At 36.6% G+C, this 17216-nt stretch overlaps 1 long non-coding RNA gene across 1 annotated transcript in view; it reads right to left on the bottom strand.

Annotated features, from left to right (window-relative positions):
- Positions 1-17216, bottom strand: part of LOC135327875 (uncharacterized) — a 57300-nt gene that overhangs the window by 17097 nt on the left and 22987 nt on the right. Inside the window, exon 2 of the long non-coding RNA XR_010388377.1 lies at positions 5238-5364. This is a non-coding gene — a long non-coding RNA (uncharacterized LOC135327875). The remainder of the gene's footprint in view (positions 1-5237; positions 5365-17216) is intronic.

The following is a 17216-nucleotide window of genomic DNA, read 5'->3' as shown; positions in this document are numbered from 1 at the left end:
ACAGTTCAAGCAAAAATGCAACTTACAGAAACTGGACTAGATATAGAACAACTACTAGGGACTGTGTTTTGTTGCCATAATTTTGCTGTGACCACAGTAACTCAGTCTGTGTTTTCTAACTCACTCAGGAGAATTTTGGAAGGTTTTTCCCAAACAGGTGACAACAAAATAATGAAAATTCAATTATCCAAATGCTGGACACATGGATCCGATTTTCTGTTAATTCTGTAAATCCTGTTAATTCTGTAAATGCAATACCCATGTTCCAATGAGATTGCTGCAGAACAGCCTAATGTGAATGGTGAAAAACTTAAGGTAGTCCCAAAAAGGAGGAGCTTGCATTTTCTTATGTATTTTGATGGCACTTTGACTGATGTGAGCCCTCACAGTACATTACAAAGATATCTTGTGGAATGGTACCCTTTAAGATTGTAATTGTAGCCATCTAAATGGGGATGCATATTGTGAAAAGACACTAGAATGTGGGCACAGTCCTCCAGATGTGGCCTCACCAGTGCGAAGTAGAGGGGGAGGATTACCTACCTCGACCCGCCGACAATGTTCTTCCTAATGCAGCCCAGGATACCATTGGCCTTCTTGGCCACAAGGGCACATTGCTGACTCATGGTCACCTTGTTGTCCACCAGGACCCCCAGGTCCTTCTCTGCAAGGCTGCTTTCCAGCCTTGCCAGCTTCCACTGGTTTACATTAATCAATTCTGGACTAGATATCCGAGTTTGATCAAAATAGTGGCCTGGGGGCTTATTTTGCCACTCACTTGGCTTGTGTCAAGTGTTGACACAAGACCCTGATGATGACTGGTAATTAGTACCATATTCTGAGTACGAAATGTGATATTAGCAAAGCCTCTGATGTGTGCTCAGAACAATCAAGATACAGGGAGACTGAGCTCACTAACAGCACCTTCTAAAAACCTCCAGTCATTCCCTCAGTCTTAGAGGGTCATACTACACTGTTACAGGACTGCACTTCCTGTGATAGGGTGCCCAGCTGGGCTTTCAAAGATAATCACAGTTTTCCTTTCAAAAGAAACTAGAACTCTGCCTCTGGAACTGTCTTCAGTTAAAGCCTTTCATGTCTTCTGCTCTACCTCTAGCTCTTTCTGGCACTTCCTAATCTTAACGTGCTACCCCAATACTAGCACAGACAAGATTTTCCTTCAGTGATAAACCTGAAAGAAGGAGATCTGTTGAGTCTTTTGAAGGGAAGTTCCCCAAAATAGCTTTGAAATTGTTTTGGGAAGAGGCAATACACCATGTGTAAGTCTCTCTGTAAAGAGAACAAAGCAGCAGGCAGCACTGTCTAGTGAGAAAGGTTTTAATTTGTTCACCTGGTTTAGTTTCTAGATAAAAAAGAATCTAGGGAAACAACAAAGAAGAGCTGTGCTCAAAAAACCTAAGAAAAAGCTAAAATGGGTATTTCAGAGGCAAACATGCAGAGAAGTGGGCTGTGGACCAAACACAGAGATGGCATATGGCTTACAGTTTAAAGAACTATCACATCAAATGGGTTATCATCTGCAGGGAGTCATGAAAGGCTAAGAGACTCTTACGACATAGAAAATCTCATTATTGAAGACTACGAAATAAATAAGTTATTTAGAAATGCTGGCCCTCCCCCCCACACACTTACCCTTCAAGATCAAGTATTCCTCATCAACCTCTCAAAACACACACACAAATAAGTTAGAGAACTGTGTTGTAACTGAAATATTTGCTTTGAAAGTATGAGTAAAAAGTGTAAAAAGTGAAGAGTCAGAAGGCTTTTTGCTTTTTAAGTAAGAGGCAATTTGCCCGAAAAGATTGAGAAATGCTGCATTAAACATCCCATGCTTTAATTAAAACATGGACTCCCCTTTCTTTCACTAGGGTTCTGTGGTCCTCGTAACTAAGACGTGGAAAGAACAGAGATAAATGCATTTCACAAGATCAAGGTTATGTAAGATAGGAAGCCAAAGAAGACAAATATTTGTTTGTTTCTTCCTTCAGATTTTTGCTTATCTGAAAGGGGCAATCTTTTTAAAGTCAGTAATGGACACAAACTAAAGTGATAAGAAAAACTGACACTACATCAGGAAAGCTTATCTTCAAACTAATTCATCCATTAGCTACAACTTTACAAAAGCTATAGCCTATAATATTTATGTATAATTATATGATTATTGTCTCAGTAAATTAAAAGCCTTCAGCTAGCAATTTGCAATAAAGAGAACGGACAGCTTTCACTGAACTCTTTCACTTTGAATTGTTCAAATTCAAGAAATCCAACAGAACTTATGAGTTAGAAAAGTGACAAAGGCCAAAGGAGATCCTGCAAAAAGCATGACACAAAAACTTGGCGCTACACAACCTTTACTACTATGAAGTGACACAATAATACAGTTCAGTCTATTATTAACCTATAAATCTCTTTATAATCAACTTCCCTGATAAACAACACATCAGGAGGATTTTGCTGAAAAGTCAACAGCACAGAGTGACCTTAAAATAGGAGTGCATCAGCTGCTGACCAGATTAATCAGCTGCTAACCAGCCCAACACCTGTTAGATTTTTATGATCCACTGGCTACATATGTGTTTATATTAACCCTCCTTTTTTCCTGTTAGTTTCCAGGGATGACATCACACAGCACTTAGGACTATTTTTCCAGCAGGGAGGGTGTTTGATGGCATATATACTCTGAAAAGAAATAAAGGAATAATTACTGACACTGCCAGATGAAATGCTTGGCTAATCTTCAGCATATCTGTCATATGAGGGGCTTTTCCCCATCAATAGTAAAATAAATGTCGATAGCATAAACTATAGAAGTGAAATCCACATGGAATATAAATGAAATCCAGCTTTTAAAAGGAAATACTCTGTAGCCCACAAACTAGTGCTCTAAGACAGTAGGAATCAAATTACGTGGACTGACTAATCATTGTTAATGCCTAAAGTTTCCTGTAGAGGGCTAGACACTCTTATCCTTATTTTTTTTAATTTAAATTGTTATTTAAAGTAGTATTTACTATCACCCTATCATCCAGTAACCACAGTCTTACAGTTCAGAGCTTAAAAATGATTGCTCAGTCCAAAGCAGTTTTAGTCAAAGTCATAAGCAATCTAAAGAGAGGTGTTGGATGTAAGTCACGTTAAAAGTAGCACGACAGTGAAATTTGTACATTATACAAGGTTTGCTCAGTGATAAAGCAATTGCAAAAGGATTGAAAGTGTATCTCTGTCATGTGACAGAGCCCTGTCAAGGCTGGCGCTAACTTGATCTAATTCATTTACATGAGTTAGAATCAGGCATAGCCAAGGTCCTGAAACAATCTGGTAGTGGTAAATTAAGTTCCTGAAATAGTGCAGTCACGAGTAAGCAGGGAGATCTCTGTGCTATGCTCCACTGTGCTGTGTAAATGCACTCCTTAAACTTGACAAGGCCTCGGAATTAAATTGTCTTTCTTCTGTTCTTCATATTCAGTGGGGATGAAATTTAATTGCTCCTAAGTCAATGCAATATTCATCTTTAGAATTATCTGTTAGTGGCCACGGCCACATACATTATTTACCATTCATTTACAAAACAAAATTTAGTCAATACCAATCTGCTCTTTTATAATAAAAGAATCTCTGAATCCAACATCAGAAAATCAGAAGTACTTCCATTTTTCAAAATTACTATCTTAGTTATACTGAAAGGGAAAGGATGGTCTCTGAAGTTGACAGAACCTAACACATTTAAACAATGTTTGAAATATAAACACACCAGAAATGCTGGAAGTTAATGCTGATGGGGCAAAAGTATAAAATAACAAATACTTACTGAAAGGAAAATTTTGCCTTCAAAAGTGAAAGCATCATCATTACGTGAACCTATTCTTAAGTTTTGGTAATCTATTATTTACTACAGAAGGTATGAAGTTATATACTGTCATTGTATGCGGCTGCTGTTGACAAAAAAACCCACATTTTTTGTATGACTTAGCAAGCCAACCATCACATTCTATACCAGTAAAATTTCTGCTTCATCTTCAGATGCAATGTAAACCTCAGTGTTGCAAAAACTTTGTGTATCATAGAAAGCAGGGGAAAGGTCTATACGTAAAAAGATGGATGGCAACTTCTTGCTTATGAACAGACTACAAAAAAACCCAATAACAGCTACTAAATAAATACCATTCTTAATCACTAGTCGTAGCTGGGTTACTTGAAAGCAGGAGAAATTCCAAGATGACCTCTCAATTGCAAATAATGTCATGGGAGTAGATAATAGCTCCACTGCATCTCTGAATACTTCCCATAGCTTGCAAACATTGCTGCTTTCCCCTCAGGGAGAAAGCTAGAGAGTCATTTTATTACAGTCTAGTAAATGCAGGAATATAAACAAATATAAAGTTGGCTTATTGGAATCAGTGATTCTTCCTTATTCTAGGGTGGACCTTGTTTCTACAAATGATATAAAGGGAAAAAAGGTAAGTGAAGCTTACGAACTTTAAAGCCTTACTTGTCGTTTCCCCAGCTCCTCTTGTTATCAGTGTGTAAACTCAGATTTACTGTGTCTGTTCAGAGTGATGACAAAGCACTGTTAGCAGTGTTTATGCTGGCTGTGTAGTTCATACTATTGGTACGCTGACTAAAGATATTCTGAGGTACTTATTGATCTGAAAGTATTTTTGGCTGAATTTGGACCATGTCTTCTTGGGTGTTACACTGCACTGGGAACTTCAGTATTAGAAAGATAATTTATCCATTCTAATTACTTTATTACACTTCATATGCATCACAAAACTTTGTGTTAATGAACCTACTTGAATCAGTTCTGAAATGATCAGTTTTCAGATTTAAAGCTTCGAAAAGACCAGACTTGCCTCTAGTTGGCTCAGATTTTAGTATTTCTTTGTAAATCTCATTTTCTCTTGGGCTTTTGAGCCTTACTTTTAGAGAATCACTGGCTGGTCTTCAACCATATTGCACTCCTGAAGTTTTCAACCGTGTTTCATTTGCTGAAGACAGCAATAAAAGGGATCACTGGCTACCAATTACCTGCGACAAAACTGCTCTTTCAGACTGACACCTTGTGGAAATGCTGGTGTACTTGGAAGAAAGCATAATATAGGAACAATCGCGAAACTGCTTTCTCTGACACACTGTCCCATGGGATACTGACTTCTATTATACTAATGGAAATAGAAATAATATAGGGGAGAGTGAATGCTGTAGCTGATACTTACTACTTCAGCTACTTATCACTTCCATCACACTGTCATAGTGTTAAGAGATATGACTGTCAATTCCAGCTAATGTAAATGTTTAAATAACCAGTCAGCTCTTTCTTCAAGTCCAGGTGCCCCAGAGTCTCTACAATAGGAACACACAACATATATATATTTTTAGCATTCATTTCATTCAAAAATGAAAATAACTGAACTAGGTTAAAATTTGATCTGTGTAAGTTAATACATGCTAAGCTAATACATGGCATTACATCCTAACCAGAAGTCTTCACTACAAAATGTTGAAGTTACTAAATACAATCAGAGCATTTATTTGTAAAACCATTTACAGAAAACGATGAATTGAAAAAGTAAAGCCAAAATTATTTTCACATTTCCATAGAGACTAGTCATTAAACTGTTGTTTTGGTGCTTAAGGACTACATTGATGAGAGTTAAGGAGAGAGTTACCCCATATTCAAAAAATCCTGTGCTCATTAATTCTTTCCACATAAAAAGCTATTTTATATTGTATGATTTACAGTGCTATTAGAAAAGAGATTGTGTTCAGCCTAGTTTTCCACTAGCATGGGTTTAGATACTAAAAGCAATTAGCAAATGGCACTGAGATTTACTGGCTAACACAAAGGTTTACTGCTTCAGAGATGAAGATTCCGTTCTTTTCTCTTTCATTGACTCCTTTTCAGATGCTGAAACTAAATTATTAACATTTCAAACTTTCTATGCAGCTACATTTCTTGAAAACTTACATGCTGGTTATATGTAAAAATAAAACAATAAAACAGACTCTTTTTGTCCTTATGACTTCTCTACTTCTAAGTTCAAATTCTGATTCTCTTAATTTTAATGTACTCTTCTGCTGGCATTGACTTTAATGGGACTTTAACTGGGGAATTTTTATCATGTTATTCACTGTAGGCTTTCAAAATACATAAAAGTCCTTTTGAAGCTGACAGCTTACCAAAGCATATTTATCTGCAGTGGTAGAAACCTGTATTTTCGAGATGTAAGATCAAGGACTACTCATTGTCCTTGTATTTGTTCAACTTATCATTACAGAGACATTACTTTTCTCTACACCCATCCTTACTCCATAATAATTACAGTTTAAATCCTATTACAAGGGTGAATAAACTAAATCCTTTTGTAAAGATCAGTTTAATCTTGCTTTAAGCCAGAAATTTATCTATTCAATACTCAAAATTCTAGGAAGGCCTTATCAAGAAGGTGATTTTCAAGGAGAAGCAGAGCAGAAGTTTTAAAATTTTAAAAATATCTGAAAATGGTTCACGACCCAACACTCTATCAGGGAATTAAAAGGAAAAAAATGGGTCTGGTACATGTTCATTGTTTATTTTCTTTATTGTCCTTCCCTGTTAGTATAACCCTTGAACCAATTCATATGATTTTCCAGGTATGGCCGTATTCAACCTGAGGGCCTATAGGTGCTAAGCAAAATTTAGACCTGTTTCCTCAAAAACAGCAGTATGTTGCAAGAATGTAGTCTTTAACCTTGCAGTAAATCCTGGATTTAAAGGTAAATAAGCTTTGCAAGCTACAATTACAGGACTAGTAAACAAAGATTTAATGGAAGTAAAAGATACTCTAAGAAAAATATTCCTAATATATTCATTAACTGATCTATTCTGTGAACAACAAAAACAAAATGTATCCAAATCTACAACTGTAAAATTTGGCATGTCTCCTTTTTCAAAGCAAGTATGCTTCACACAATGGGAGACAGATGGTTCCATGTTTTGTATAATTTAGTTTGCTAATTTAGATCTCAGTTTGTTATCCAGATGTTTGATGTTGTAACTGTGCTATATTCAACTACTGATTACTAACAAAAAGGAAATCAGAAATAGCATATTTTAACAGCTAGGTCTGAAGATGATAATGTGTTTCTGACTTTGCATGTGGCTACACTGAGACAGATAAAAGTAGTTAAAAATACATTCTGCTTTGCATAGTATAAATTGTGCATGTTCTTATAAAAATGTATTAAATAAAATCACAGTAGAAAAAAAAATCTTGTGTAATGAAACAGAAGAGGGTTCTATCTCCCAAGATTTATTGATTAGATTCTTTCATAATACTTTTCACTAGTAATCTGCTAAAGGATCAAAACAAGCTATTTTCTAATAATGCAGCCTACAACAAACTGTCTAGGACTTGAGACAATGGAAAACCAAGGAATCACAGCTCATCATTAAGTTTGCTGGTCATGACAAATACTTTTTAGGAGGATGGGAGAATTGATACTATCCAAGCCTCTTTTCCCATCCTAAGTCATTCATCTTTCAAAGATTTCCCACTGTCATCTTCCCACTCTCTTTCTGAAGAGGAATCCTCTGCAAGAGGATTAAGAAGCGTATTTAGCATCCAAGCTCAAATTCACCTAGGAACCCAACCTCAGATTCTCCATAACAAATAAGCCAACCTCTTGGAATCACTTCTAGGAAGCTTTTCAAAAGTTCATTAAGTAAGTTATCATCTACTTCACATTACTCTAACCCTGTGATGTAAACGGGTCATACCCAACCCTTTCTTTCATGGTATGGCTGTGCAAGAAGGGCCTTATACTATCACATACTGTAAAGGTTTCTGCTAGCTGAAGCCATCAGAAGACTAACTTGTATTTATAGTATTTCCAATGATGTGTGTACTAAGTAGCAGTGACACTTAAGATGTGATTTAGAATAATTTCCTTTTCCACTGGCAGTGGTTTTTTTCCAAGCTGGCTCCAATTATCTCAAGGAGCTGGGCTCAACATATTAACATACCACTCACACACTTAGGACAGACTCAGGATGGTAAAGGTATTCTGCCTACAGACTGGCAACTTTAGGAAAGATGTGTAGATACCAGTCAGGCGACTCAAAGAAGTCAAGATCATATGAAACATAAATTCAATGTCATTCTCTTTTTATATCCTCTTTTCTCCTATTTGTGGCACTGTAAGAGAGCTACAGTGCTCACTACATTGCTACTCGTCTTTCAAACTACATTTTTAACATTCACTTATATGGTTCCATTCAGATTCACAGTCACGAAATTCTGTGGGCCATTATGGTTTTAGGTTTTGCAAACATCATCTTACAGACTAACATGAAACATTCTTGATGTAACAATTACAGCTGGGACTGAGTTTTGGCAAGAAATAAAGGGAACTTAAGAACAAAAGCAGTTCCAACTAATGACAGTGGGAAACTAAAAGATGTCCTTTTTTATAGCTAATAGTTACAAGGTACTACTTAAGTTTTATTTAAATTTATTATCAGAAGTTACATAGACAGAATTTACAACCAGTAATTGCACACAGTGTGCCAAATTCTGCTATGTTATAGTAGAATATATAGCAGTATATATAGATATAAATGTTATATCCACTGATTGCAAAACTTCACTGGCTGATAATTCAAGATTTAATCCTCTGGATCAAATAATCTTTCACAAATATTTTGAAAATCTTTCAGTACCAATAGTGGTACTACTGTTGCCATGTTACACCTTCCAGAAGGAAATCTTGAGAACCTAATTTTGCTTTGAAAAATTGGGGATGGAAAGGAAAGAAAGCAGAGTAGAAAGGTGAAAACTACCTTTTCACAGTCAGCAAGCGCAAATATAATTTAGCAAATACTTAATTAGGTGGTAAGTATATTTTTAAACATTACAATGAACTTGTTCAACCTGAGGATTCTCTTCATAGCATTGAAGTGGAAAAACTCATTTTTATGCTTTGAACCCTAAGGAAGAACCTTTGTATTCTCTTACAGAAATATTTTTCTGAAGGCCAGAATTATTTATATTGTTTCATTATTCCAGATAGACCTGTTCCCACTGTTCAAAAAACTCATTAGCATCTGGTAAAGTTATTTTGCTATTCTTGTGGAAACAGGCCAAGATGTGCAGCAACAGCTAGTAATTCTGTAGTAATCAAGTAACCATTTCCTGGAATATCAAGAGTTTAAAAATATTTTAAAATAAATATCTAAAATCAATATTGCAATGTAAAAAACAGAGTTCATTGGCTTATTCCTTTAAAAGACAAGATAACATGTGTATTCATGGAAGTATTATTATGCATTGTATTATTATTTAGTAGTTAGAGTCATACTATCCACTTGCCCTTGTTTTGCTAGTCAGTATGGCTACATCTAAACTGCACCTCAAGTCTGGGCTTGTGTTCATGTAGAGGCTTGCCTTGTGCACTTTATAGTATAGTATGCTAGCAAATTTGGGGTAATTTCAGGGAATACTCCCAAAGTGGGGAAATCAAGCCTGTAAGGATACATGAAGGGGTATCACAGACACAATTTGAGGTGTGGATTGGGTAGTCATGCTGTGCTTTGCCCCACCGCCTCCGTGTATTTCAGCTGCCTTGCAGAGGTGTCATGTTATCCCAGGATCCCTCCTTGAAGAGCCATGAGGCCATCTGCTGCAAGGAGCAGATGGAAATTTGGGGCAACCTGAAGTAAGGCTGCTTCTAGAGTTATATTCATACCTGCAGCTGAACAGGGTCAGCGTGAGCCCACATGCTTGCTAATCACAGCAACAGCAGCACAGACGTAGTTTATATTAGCATGTAGAAAAGAGATGATAAATAGCTGGAAGAGAAATATAAGCTGGGAAAATGGGAAAATCTTTTCAATGTTCAGTCATTATGCTCAACCAAAAGCTAATGAGAGAGAGGGCAGATCTCCTATATCCCTGCCCCATGCTAGACCTCCTCTGCTCCTCTGGGTTTTTTTTTCATCTTGTTGTGGATGGATCTGTTGATTCAGAGATGTCTTCTGCACTAATGCAGATCAAGCTGAGGCTAACAGACTACACTGAAGTATTTTGTTTGAACTCTAGACCTTACCTGAGCACATCTTCCTTTTATTGTATTACTGTCTCCTCTCTTACCCAAAAAGAGAATGAAAATGTATACTAACCGTTTTAATTGGCTTAATACACAAGGAACAAGTCTCATGATGATTTGACAACGGATGTATTTTTGATAACTACCTGGCAGTCATTTACTAATGTTTTGGTCAACATTTATCCACATTTCATTCCAGGAAATCCTTCTATTCAATCGCACTCTCCAGAGGTGGATGAGTTTGGTGTGGGTACAGCCTGCTGATCTTACCAAGGTTTTGCTTATACTGCAAATTGATAATCTTGGAGAAAACTCTTCTAACAATACTAAAAATACCACTTCTCCTGTGTTTTTAGCTTCACTAGTGATCTCACTTTCTTGTCTCTATCTCTGCATTGGTCTTTTTCTCTCTTATTCTCTCCTTCCTATATATACACATAAACGCATAAACACCACTACCCACGCTTGGAGCATTGCCTCATCTGATTTTCCGTAACTTCTGTCTTCAGCATACCCACACTCCTGTATTTTACTCTGGGAAATGTATTTGAGCTTACTTTGCCCACACTCTAAAATTAGTACCTACTTAGCACTATCTCCAGTGAAGGCCAGTCTCTCTTTCTCTGGGTATCTACACGGAGGAGGGGTAAAGAGCTCACAGGACATAAAAAGCAAGCCCTTGCTCTTTGTGGAGATTTTAAGAATAGCTGATGCAGTCTAGACAGATGTTGCAATCTCTCCCTCTACTGCTAGCCCTACCTCCAGACAGAAGAACACTGGGGAATCATTTCAGGGGATTGTTGTGAGATTTCTTCTCATAAAACTCATGGTAAGGAACACTAGAAATGATGCAATACTCTCTCTCGATATATGCTAATATGTATACACATACACTCTCTCTAGGCTAGAACTTTCGATTAGGGGTGAGAAAACCTGAAGAAAAAATAAGATTTGTATAAGTCTTCACCATGTACTTAAAATGGAGAGTGTTTTACAAATTCCGAGCAAAAAAAGTGAAGTTGCATTGTTTGGTTAGTTGTTTTCTCCTCATCCACCTGCACTTAGAGTTCTAGCCAGGAATAGAAAGTAAGTCATTAAATAGGACCAGAAAGGACAAAACAAAATGGGAAGTTTGCATTTTCCCACAGCTTATGGCATATATTTTGTCACAGGGGATCCCCATTTCTTTCCCACTTCAGGAAATCACTGCTTCACAAACATTTACCACAGCACTAGTGGAAACAGGGAATATAGGGGAGTTGCACTTGTATTTAGAAGACAGACACCTTTTCAGAATCGTGCCTTGCAGTGGGAAGAAAGCCGGCTCAAGGACAAGTTTCCATTGCAGACAGTATAAACTATCATAAGTTTCTGTATTGAGTAAGTATGGTTCTGCTGACACAATAAAACAAAAAAGTAAACTAACTAACCTCGTACCTTATTTTGCACTGGCTAAAAATCTCTTTTCAGGTTCATGCCTGTATAACTTTTAGAGCTGGCTGAAAATGTTGGTGTCTTTGTTGAAATTTTTACTAGGTCAGAAATATAAAACATTCCTTTTGTGTTGGATAGTTGCCAGATACGAAATTTTTAAGCCTGCAAAAATATTTCATCTAGTAACGTTTTGAGAGGAATTATGAACAATCCAATAAGAATCATGCTTAAATGAGGGCAAGCAAAGAATATTTTCCCCAAAGACAGCTATTTCGAACTTTCATTCCCATGTAAAAACTTTGAATAAAGCAATGGAAACCTAAGAGTTTAGTAAAAAGAATTCATGTTGCATGAAGTGATTAATACAGGTTGCCATTGCTTTTGTTCTGCTACTTGCATCCTCTTTCTATATCCTAATCAAGACACTTCACTAAAATGGGTTATATTAATTAAATTATTTAAAGTGGCAACAAACGTCTTTCCTAAACAGACATACAGGATCTGCAAACAATATAGGAGTTTTTTAGTCTAGAAAACACTTATTTTTCTGCATGTCCTGAGTGAAGATAAAGCCACCCAAGTATCATTCAATTTTAGAAAAGTTTTTCTGTAATAGAAATTCATATTCATTCTATCAACATGCACTGTAAAGGAGATACCAAATGCAGGGTTACTGAAGTCAGAGCTAAAAGTCTACAGATGATTATTAGGTAATCAGCAATGTATGATCTGTTTCAGAATGGCTAGATTCACTTGACAAAGCTAACTGAGAAGTCTAAATCTAACTGTATTCCATCAGAGTTCTCTGTGCTCTTCTGACAAGATGAGAACTGTCCAAGTCTCTGCAGAACTGTACAGTTCAGTGCCTGGATCAATTTTTGCTTTTTTTTCCTTCTGCTAAAATATGTGATGAGTCCAGTCTGGGGTCCCTACAAATTGTTGTAGCAGAAATGCTTTCTATTCAAAGAGGGGGAGCTGGTGAAGAGATCTGGCCCATGTTCTACATTATATCCTATAGGCTAGAGCGCTCATGATATCACCTTCTGCTCAAGGCCACCCTAACCACCACTTGAGACTGCTTTTGTATTTTACTAAATAAATATTCCATATGAAACAAAAGAGTGATGCTCACAACAGGGATTCAAGTCCAGCAGTTTTTGCTCTTAGAGAAGTGCATTATGTAGTAAGCTAAAAAAATTCCTGATTCCTCAAAGATGTTCTCCCTGACTCAATGAATCTTGAAATTTTACAGCATAGTTTCAATAGACACAATGAAAAATGTTCTCTCTCCTTGAATATTTTCTAGTCTCTGGTTAGAACTCTATTACAGGCAGCGAAAGTTGTGGGTCTGAAATTCCACAAGCTGAGAAAAGCTCTGAACCAAAATCTTGTCCTTGAATAAGTACTCTAAGCAGTAGCCTATAATACAAAAGGTGGGCACCATCACCTTTGTCTCTGTTTCTTAAAAGAATGGGCCCTGCTCAGTTTTTTGAAAGGGCTTAGAACAGTGCTTGGATTTTGCATCTCAGCAGAACAAAGGGACCCTTTCTAAAGCACAGAGCAGATTATCTCTGAATTTCAGACAGGGGAAACATTCAAGATACGTGCCTATCCTCAGCAGTTCCTACTCTAGCATTCCTACCATTTTGTCAGTTTTAGGCAGCTGCCTGTTGATTTCAGGCAGTTGCATTCTCCAAGTACTGGAAGTTTTGAATCTCGTTTTGAGGCACTTCATTCTCAGAAACACTGCAGAAGGAACCGTGATCTTAATTCAGTGTTTTGAATTCACCAAGAGAAATTGAACGAAAAAAAGGATGCCTCTAGCCCTGGGTCATTAAAGATTCTATATCCATCAAAGATGATTTAAAGCAAGGGTGAAGCTGCCTCAAGATAGTGAAAGATCTTACAGTTTTCTAGACTCACTAAATGTATCTATCTCATTTAATTAGCTTCTTTGAGCCAAAATGTTTTTATGACTGAGACAAGCAAGAGCAGCTTTGCTAAGTATGACAAACTTCCTTTTGCTGTCTGTCAAATGAACTGTGATTAGGAAGTATCTGCTTCACCCAGATATGAAAGTCTTTCCAGCAGCAACTATAACCTCAAAGTGAAAAAAATCCAAGCCTGCAAAACTAGTGAAAACTCTTAGGAATTGGAAGACATGTCCATATCCCTTAGGTTATCTTTGGGAAAAGAGCTTGAGTGGAGTTTCTAAAATTTCTCAAATTAGCCACAACAGGTAACAGTTTGATTCTGCTACTGATTTATTCACAGGAAATGGCTTTACAGCGTAGCAACACAACACAGACACGATACTTCAGTACTGTGTTGGGCACTCATGCTAGGTTTTCCTCTAATATACCAGAAGAGGAATATTTTAAACAAAACATTTCAGAAGACTTCTAGATGTCTCAACATCCGGAATGGTAAACTGTCTTGCTACCTTTGCATAATCTGCAACTCCCAGTATCTGCAGGAAAGCCACAAGAAAAACCTCACTTACGCACATATTCACCACAGCAAATCATGTGATCAGCGAGGTGGAAATAACAGCCTAAGCCTTATGCAGCTGGAATATACTTGAAATGTAAAGACCCAAAAGATCCTACTCCTCAAGATTATAGATTTATATTTTATTATAATGTATTATGTTATATAAAGCATACATACACAAACACTCCATTAAAATATAAAAGAATACAAAAAAAGAGTACTTGTTTTTCTGTGAATTTCTGAAATTGTTAAAATGTAAAATTTGTATGTATTTGTATTAGAAGGACACAAACATACACTTAGTCATGTTAAGTGTTATTATAATCTTCTAGTCCAAAAGAAATCTTCAGTGCAGGTTATAACTTTTCTACCTTGTAAATGTGTCTGAAGTTGAGCTTTGATCTTTTGGCTTTAAAAATCCAGATATATTTCACTGTATAGTCACAATTGCCAATTTTATAAAAGAAGTCAGTAGATAGCCTTCAAGAAAACCAGCAAGACCTTATTTTAAGTTACTGCATATCTCATTAAGAGGTATTTTTAGAAAAGTATTTTTGGTCCTATGAAGAGATGCTACATTATGATTAGTTTGTTGAGTACCAATGTATAATACTGTCTTTACAGTGTAAAATATCTATGTCAGAGCTTTATAGCAGAGAGCTTTAGAAAAAGCATGGGCTTAACTTCAAAAAAAACGGCATGTTAGTCTTTAATTCTGAACAAAAATACACCACAAGGTTTGGGAGGGGTGAACTGCTGCTGTCCAAACTCAAGTCAAATGTCAGGTTTGAAAAGGTTCCACTAACTTTGTTTGTTTGTTTTCTTTCATTTTTATGCACTGTGGCACTTCCTAGATTCAGCCAGAAGCACAAACATCATACAGCACTAGGAAAAAAGCTCTTCCTCTGGTACTGTATTTCTGGTCTGATGAGAAACAGGAAATACCAGCAGTCTCATGAGAGTGCCTGTTTTCAGAAGATCTCCAGCTCAAATGGGGATGATTATACACTCATTTGAGCCTAAAAGCCTTTTGAAATTTGCCTATTTCTAAGTGACACACAAATATCACAGCAGAATTCAGTAGCTTCATTACTTTAAGACACACACATAAATGAAGTGAAACACTATTGTTTGTCTGACATCTCAACTATGACAATTAACTTTTGATAAATATTGAATTGGAAACTTTGGTAACTCAATACACAGATCTATACATACAGAACTTCATTAAGAAACAAATAAAAGTAAACATTTTCAGACAGAGACCGGTGTCTTAACTTCAGGATAAATACTTTAAGATAACTTAAAGGGACTTGATTCTCACAGGTTGCATGATCACACTTTCTGACAAACAGAATCCTTCAGCATTTAACATTAAGCATTCAAAACTTCAACCACTACAAATCATAGTTTTCAAAACTATGATAAAAAGCTTTAAAACTCAAAAACAAAAAGTATTCAATTTCAGTTAACAACAAGAGCATAAGCATAAACATAAGCAGAATGGCTACGCTGGTCCCAAAAACATGGAAACATCGCTAACAAGGGTCAATGGCAGATGATCAGGGAAAGTGAGTAAAAACCAGGACTGATAGAGTGATTCTTCTTCTAGACAGTCCTCACAGATTTTGGCAATATGGTAGGGGACTTTTTGAGATATAGGTCATACTTGGGCCATTATGTTTAATGGCAATATGAACCTATCCTATACATTTTTTTTATTTCATTTTGAAAACAGTTATATTTTTGGCCTCAAGATCCTGGGGCAATGAATCTAACAATTTAACTATGCATCCTGTGAAGAAGTACTTCTTGTTTCGCTTTTAAATTGCTTTCAGGGTGCCTGTGTGCATAATCATTCTGTACTCATCTTCTCCATGATTTTTTTATGCTTTTTCCTCTCAACCCAGCTCTGGTCTTTTTTCACACCAAAGGGCCTAGTCTATTACTCTCTCTTTCATAGCTTCCTCTGTTCATACTCCTGGTCATACTTCTGTACTTCTCTACATCCCAATGTTTGCTTTCTGGAACTAAGTAACCAGAACCATACTACATGTTCAAGATGTGAGTACTTCTTGGATTTATATAGTGGTGTAATGACATTGTTTATTTTGCTTTCTATTCCTTTCCTCATTCTCTTTGCTTTTTTGGCTGACAATATGTGCGCTGATGTTTTTAGAGGCCTATCTAGAGAGTCCAAGATGTCTTTCCTTAATAGTAATACCTCGCTTAAAGTCCATTACTTTGCAGACATAGTTAAGGTGTTGTTTTTTTCCCTTGTGCATTATCGATGTTAAGACTCACGTGTCATCTTTTTACTCAGTTGCTAAGGTTTACAAAGTTCTTTTGCAACTAGCACTAGTTTTGATCACCCTGAACAATTTTTTATCATCAGTGAATTTCTTCATATCCTTGTTCCACTACTTTTCCAAATCCATTATGAATAGCTGAATAACACTTTCCCCAGCAGACACCCTTAGCAGATTCCAATGGTAACCTCCCATCACTGTGAAAACTTACCATTTGTTTTTGCCTTTTAACCAGTAATTAATCCTTTAAAGGATATTTGTTCTCTTCCCTTGCAGAAGTTTGGCTTCTTTAAGAGTCATTATAAAGGACTTGGTGAAAAAGTTTTGGAAATCCAAGTACACTTTATCAACTAGACTACCCTCATCCACATGCTGTTGACTCTTTCTAAGAACTGCAATAAATGACAGTGGCTTCCCTCTACAAAAGCCACGTTGACTTCTCACCTGCATATTTATGCATTTGGCTATTAATTCTGTTCTTTACTATATTTTCTAAAGATTTGTTTGGTAGGGGAGTCAGATTTACAGCTTAGAGGCTGGCAAAGCACCCACGGACTTCTGAAGTTTGGTATCACATTTACCACCTTCACTTCCTCAGATGCTGTGACTACTACCAGAGGCAGGTTACACACATTTGTTAGTTCATTGTTTTCATATTTGAGCTTTTTTTAAACTCCAAGGTGGCTCTGGTCATCTGAATATTCTTATTCATTATTCTACTAAACATTTGAATTTATTCTAAAATACAGTGAGATTGGCATCAGAAAATGAAGATATATATCCTGTAGGTTTCCTATGTAATTCTGCAGATACCTGAGGTCTTGTCCTACAGAACTGTTTCTTCTCATTGCTTCTTGATTGCACTTACGGTAG

This window comes from Dromaius novaehollandiae, chromosome 3 (genome assembly GCF_036370855.1).
Source record: "Dromaius novaehollandiae isolate bDroNov1 chromosome 3, bDroNov1.hap1, whole genome shotgun sequence".
NCBI classification, from domain to species: domain Eukaryota; kingdom Metazoa; phylum Chordata; class Aves; order Casuariiformes; family Dromaiidae; genus Dromaius; species Dromaius novaehollandiae.
The sequence above is the reverse complement of the archived record's forward strand: the minus strand, read 5'-3'. Positions and strand labels throughout refer to the sequence as shown.